Raw genomic sequence first — 6,524 nt, 5'->3', positions numbered from 1 at the left:
GGCAGATCAAATTCCTGATAATATTAACACTAATAAGTCTAAAAATCTAACCAAATATTGACTTTTTTAAAGTGTTATAAGTTTACTGACGAGGTGGCTGAGAAAGGGGATGAACCCTGAAACTGCTATCACCAAAATAGTATAAATAAAAATAAATAATTGGTTGATTGCAGAACTACATAAACCAACTTTATACCCACGCTAATATGGAAACACACATATCAAAATAATTAGCTCATTTATAGCAACTTTCGAACTCTCGTATTTTATATTTGTCTAAGTAGCAAGTACTTAAAAAATTTAAATTATCACTTTAACTTTAAATAAAAAAATATTTTTATGAATGCGTCTACAGATTCTTCTACCATTCACAGTCTAATTTTGTCTTAACTGCATACAAAATGTTTCGTATTATGGAAAAAATCTGAATATTTACACTTGGGGGTGTGCCTGAATATATAGCATCGAATATTGATTCACATGAATTTTACTACCTCGATTTGACCAAATTTTGGGTTTCCGATTTTAGATTTATTCATGTACCTTGTACTTTAATGTATGTTAGCACATGAGTCCGAAAGTTATTCGTCATGTAATTATGAGGCCAAAAGTTTCTATGGATGAAAGCCATTATTTGATTTAAAGTAACTTTTGGCATCACAATCTTTAGATTTTTTTAATAGTTACTTCATAATTAATAACACAATTATGACTTTTTCTTGTAGGTTTATTTCTCTTATTTGTTATTAAAATAACTGCGATTAAGTTAATTTTAGCTTGGGTTGTAAGTTTGAAAGTTGTTCTCTACGATTCTGTGAGGCCAAAGTCTACAAAAGATGAAAATAATTTTAGGTTAGATAGTTCAACATTCAGCCAATTATTTATTTTTATTTATATTATTTTAGTGTGGTATAGCAAGAATAATGGTCAAAAATCAAGTATTTTAGGATCAAAAAACGGCACATCAATTTCCAGATAATATTAACACTAATAAGTCTAAAAATCTAACCAAATATTGACATTTTTAATGTGTTATAAGTCTACTGACGAGGTGGCTGAGAAAGGGGATGAACCCTGAAACTGGTATCACCAAAATAGTATAAATAAAAATAAATAATTGGTTGATTGCAGAACTACCTAACCCAACTTTATACCCACGCTAATATGGAAACACACATATCAAAATAATTGGCTCATTAATAGCAACTTTGGACCTGTCGTCCTTTATATTTGGCTAAGTAGCAAGTATTTAAAAATTGTAAATTATCACTTTAACTTTGAATAAAAAATATTTTTATGAATGCGTCTGCAGATTCTTCTACCATTAACAGTCTAATTTTGTCTTAACTTCATACAAAATGTTTCGTATTATGGAAAAAATCTGAATATTTACACTTGGGGGTGTGCCTGAATATATAGCACCGAATATTGATTCACATGAATTTTACTACCTCGATTTGACCAAATTTTGGGTTTCCGATTTTAGATTTATTCATGTACCTTGTACTTTAATGTATGTTAGCACATGAGTCCGAAAGTTATTCGTCATGTAATTATGAGGCCAAAAGTTTCTATGGATGAAAGCCATTATTTGATTTAAAGTAACTTTTGGCATCATAATCTTTAGATTTTTTTTAATAGTTACTTCACAATTAATAATACAATTATGACTTTTTCTCGTAGGTTTATTTCTCTTATTTGTTACTAAAATAACTGCTGTTAAATTAATTTCAGCTTGGGTTGTAAGTTTGAAAGTTGTTTTCTACGAGTCTGTGAGGCCAAAGTCTACAAAAGATGAAAATAATTTTAGGTTAGATAGTTCAACACTCTGCCAATTATTTATTTTTATTTATACTATTTACATGTGGTATAGCAAGAATAATGGTCAACAATCAAGTATTTTAGGCTCAAAAAACGGCAGATCAAATTCCTGATAATATTAACACTAATAAGTCTAAAAATTTAACCAAATATTGACTTTTTTAAAGTGTTATAGGTTTACTGACGAGGTGGCTGAGGAAGGGGATGAACCCTGAAACTGGTATCACCAAAAGTAGTATAAATAAAAATAAATAATTGGTTGATTGCAGAACTCTACCTAACCCAAATTTATACCCACGCTAATATGGAAACAAACATGTCAAAATAATTAGCTCATTTATAGCAACTTTGGACCTGTCGTCCTTTATATTTGGCTAAGTAGCAAGTATTTAAAAAAATTTAAATTATCTCTTTAACTTTGAATAAAAAATATTTTTATGAATGCGTCTACAGATACTTCTACCATTCACAGTCGTAATTTTGTTTTAACTTCATACAAAATGTTTGGTTTTATGGAAAAAATCTGAATCTTTACACTTGGGGGTGTGCCTGAATATATAGCACCGAATATTGATTCACATGAATTTTACTGCCTCGATTTGACCAAATTTTGGGTTTCCGATTTTAGATTTATTCATGTACCTTGTACTTTAATGTATGTTAGCACATGAGTCCGAAAGTTATTCGTCATGTAATTATGAGGCCAAAAGTTTCTATGGATGAAAGCCATTATTTGATTTAAAGTAACTTTTGGCATCACAATCTTTAGATTTTTTTAATAGTTACTTCATAATTAATAACACAATTATGACTTTTTCTTGTAGGTTTATTTCTCTTATTTGTTATTAAAATAACTGCTATTAAGTTAATTTTAGCTTGGGTTGTAAGTTTGAAAGTTGTTTTCTACGATTCTGTGAGGCCAAAGTCTACAAAAGATGAAAATAATTTTAGGTTAGATAGTTCAACACTCTGCCAATTATTTATTTTTATTTATACTATTTTCGTGTGGTATAGCAAGAATAATGGTCAACAATCAAGTATTTTAGGCTCAAAAAACGGCAGATCAAATTCCTGATAATATTAACACTAATAAGTCTAAAAATTTAACGAAATATTGACTTTTTTAAAGTGTTATAGGTTTACTGACGAGGTGGCTGAGGAAGGGGATGAACCCTGAAACTGGTATCACCAAAATAGTATAAATAAAAATAAATAATTGGTTGATTGCAGAACTACCTAACCCAACTTTATACCCACGCTAATATGGAAACAAACATATCAAAATAATTGGCTCATTAATAGCAACTTTGGACCTGTCGTCCTTTATATTTGGCTAAGTAGCAAGTATTTAAAAAATGTAAATTATCACTTTAACTTTGAATAAAAATATTTTTATGAATGCGTCTACAGATACTTCTACCCTTCACAGTCTAATTTTGTTTTAACTTCATACAAAATGTTTCGTATTATGGAAAAAATCTGAATCTTTACACTTGGGGGTGTGCCTGAATATATAGCACCGAATATTGATTCACATGAATTTTACTGCCTCGATTTGACCAAATTTTGGGTTTCCGATTTTAGATTTATTCATGTACCTTGTACTTTAATGTATGTTAGCACATGAGTCCGAAAGTTATTCGTCATGTAATTATGAGGCCAAAAGTTTCTATGGATGAAAGCCATTATTTGATTTAAAGTAACTTTTGGCATCACAATCTTTAGATTTTTTTAATAGTTACTTCATAATTAATAACACAATTATGACTTTTTCTTGTAGGTTTATTTCTCTTATTTGTTATTAAAATAACTGCGATTAAGTTAATTTTAGCTTGGGTTGTAAGTTTGAAAGTTGTTCTCTACGATTCTGTGAGGCCAAAGTCTACAAAAGATGAAAATAATTTTAGGTTAGATAGTTCAACATTCAGCCAATTATTTATTTTTATTTATACTATTTTCGTGTGGTATAGCAAGAATAATGGTCAAAAATCAAGTATTTTAGGATCAAAAAACGGCACATCAATTTCCAGATAATATTAACACTAATAAGTCTAAAAATCTAACCAAATATTGACATTTTTAATGTGTTATAAGTCTACTGACGAGGTGGCTGAGAAAGGGGATGAACCCTGAAACTGGTATCACCAAAATAGTATAAATAAAAATAAATAATTGGTTGATTGCAGAACTACCTAACCCAACTTTATACCCACGCTAATATGGAAACACACATATCAAAATAATTAGCTCATTTATAGCAACTTTCGAACTCTCGTATTTTATATTTGTCTAAGTAGCAAGTACTTAAAAAATTTAAATTATCACTTTAACTTTGAATAAAAAAATATTTTTATGAATGCGTCTGCAGATTCTTCTACCATTAACAGTCTAATTTTGTCTTAACTTCATACAAAATGTTTCGTATTATGGAAAAAATCTGAATATTTACACTTGGGGGTGTGCCTGAATATATAGCACCGAATATTGATTCACATGAATTTTACTACCTCGATTTGACCAAATTTTGGGTTTCCGATTTTAGATTTATTCATGTACCTTGTACTTTAATGTATGTTAGCACATGAGTCCGAAAGTTATTCGTCATGTAATTATGAGGCCAAAAGTTTCTATGGATGAAAGCCATTATTTGATTTAAAGTAACTTTTGGCATCATAATCTTTAGATTTTTTTTAATAGTTACTTCACAATTAATAATACAATTATGACTTTTTCTCGTAGGTTTATTTCTCTTATTTGTTATTAAAATAACTGCTGTTAAATTAATTTCAGCTTGGGTTGTAAGTTTGAAAGTTGTTTTCTACGAGTCTGTGAGGCCAAAGTCTACAAAAGATGAAAATAATTTTAGGTTAGATAGTTCAACACTCTGCCAATTATTTATTTTTATTTATACTATTTACATGTGGTATAGCAAGAATAATGGTCAACAATCAAGTATTTTAGGCTCAAAAAACGGCAGATCAAATTCCTGATAATATTAACACTAATAAGTCTAAAAATTTAACCACATATTGACTTTTTTAAAGTGTTATAGGTTTACTGACGAGGTGGCTGAGGAAGGGGATGAACCCTGAAACTGGTATCACCAAAAGTAGTATAAATAAAAATAAATAATTGGTTGATTGCAGAACTCTACCTAACCCAAATTTATACCCACGCTAATATGGAAACAAACATGTCAAAATAATTAGCTCATTTATAGCAACTTTTGACCTGTCGTCCTTTATATTTGGCTAAGTAGCAAGTATTTAAAAAAATTTAAATTATCTCTTTAACTTTGAATAAAAAATATTTTTATGAATGCGTCTACAGATACTTCTACCATTCACAGTCGTAATTTTGTTTTAACTTCATACAAAATGTTTGGTTTTATGGAAAAAATCTGAATCTTTACACTTGGGGGTGTGCCTGAATATATAGCACCGAATATTGATTCACGTGAATTTTACTGCCTCGATTTGACCAAATTTTGGGTTTCCGATTTTAGATTTATTCATGTACCTTGTACTTTAATGTATGTTAGCACATGAGTCCGAAAGTTATTCGTCATGTAATTATGAGGCCAAAAGTTTCTATGGATGAAAGCCATTATTTGATTTAAAGTAACTTTTGGCATCATAATCTTTAGATTTTTTTTAATAGTTACTTCACAATTAATAATACAATTATGACTTTTTCTCGTAGGTTTATTTCTCTTATTTGTTATTAAAATAACTGCTGTTAAATTAATTTCAGCTTGGGTTGTAAGTTTGAAAGTTGTTTTCTACGAGTCTGTGAGGCCAAAGTCTACAAAAGATGAAAATAATTTTAGGTTAGATAGTTCAACACTCTGCCAATTATTTATTTTTATTTATACTATTTACATGTGGTATAGCAAGAATAATGGTCAACAATCAAGTATTTTAGGCTCAAAAAACGGCAGATCAAATTCCTGATAATATTAACACTAATAAGTCTAAAAATTTAACCAAATATTGACTTTTTTAAAGTGTTATAGGTTTACTGACGAGGTGGCTGAGGAAGGGGATGAACCCTGAAACTGGTATCACCAAAATTAGTATAAATAAAAATAAATAATTGGTTGATTGCAGAACTCTACCTAACCCAAATTTATACCCACGCTAATATGGAAACAAACATGTCAAAATAATTAGCTCATTTATAGCAACTTTGGACCTGTCGTCCTTTATATTTGGCTAAGTAGCAAGTATTTAAAAAAATTTAAATTATCTCTTTAACTTTGAATAAAAAATATTTTTATGAATGCGTCTACAGATACTTCTACCATTCACAGTCGTAATTTTGTTTTAACTTCATACTAAATGTTTGGTTTTATGGAAAAAATCTGAATCTTTACACTTGGGGGTGTGCCTGAATATATAGCACCGAATATTGATTCACATGAATTTTACTGCCTCGATTTGACCAAATTTTGGGTTTCCGATTTTAGATTTATTCATGTACCTTGTACTTTAATGTATGTTAGCACATGAGTCCGAAAGTTATTCGTCATGTAATTATGAGGCCAAAAGTTTCTATGGATGAAAGCCATTATTTGATTTAAAGTAACTTTTGGCATCACAATCTTTAGATTTTTTTAATAGTTACTTCATAATTAATAACACAATTATGACTTTTTCTTGTAGGTTTATTTCTCTTATTTGTTATTAAAATAACTGCTATTA

This window comes from Zophobas morio, unplaced genomic scaffold (genome assembly GCF_036711695.1).
Source record: "Zophobas morio isolate AGI-343-1 ecotype UQ-CSIRO unplaced genomic scaffold, CSIRO_AGI_Zmor_V1 ptg000008l, whole genome shotgun sequence".
NCBI lineage: Eukaryota > Metazoa > Arthropoda > Insecta > Coleoptera > Tenebrionidae > Zophobas > Zophobas morio.
This window is presented reverse-complemented; position numbering follows the sequence as displayed.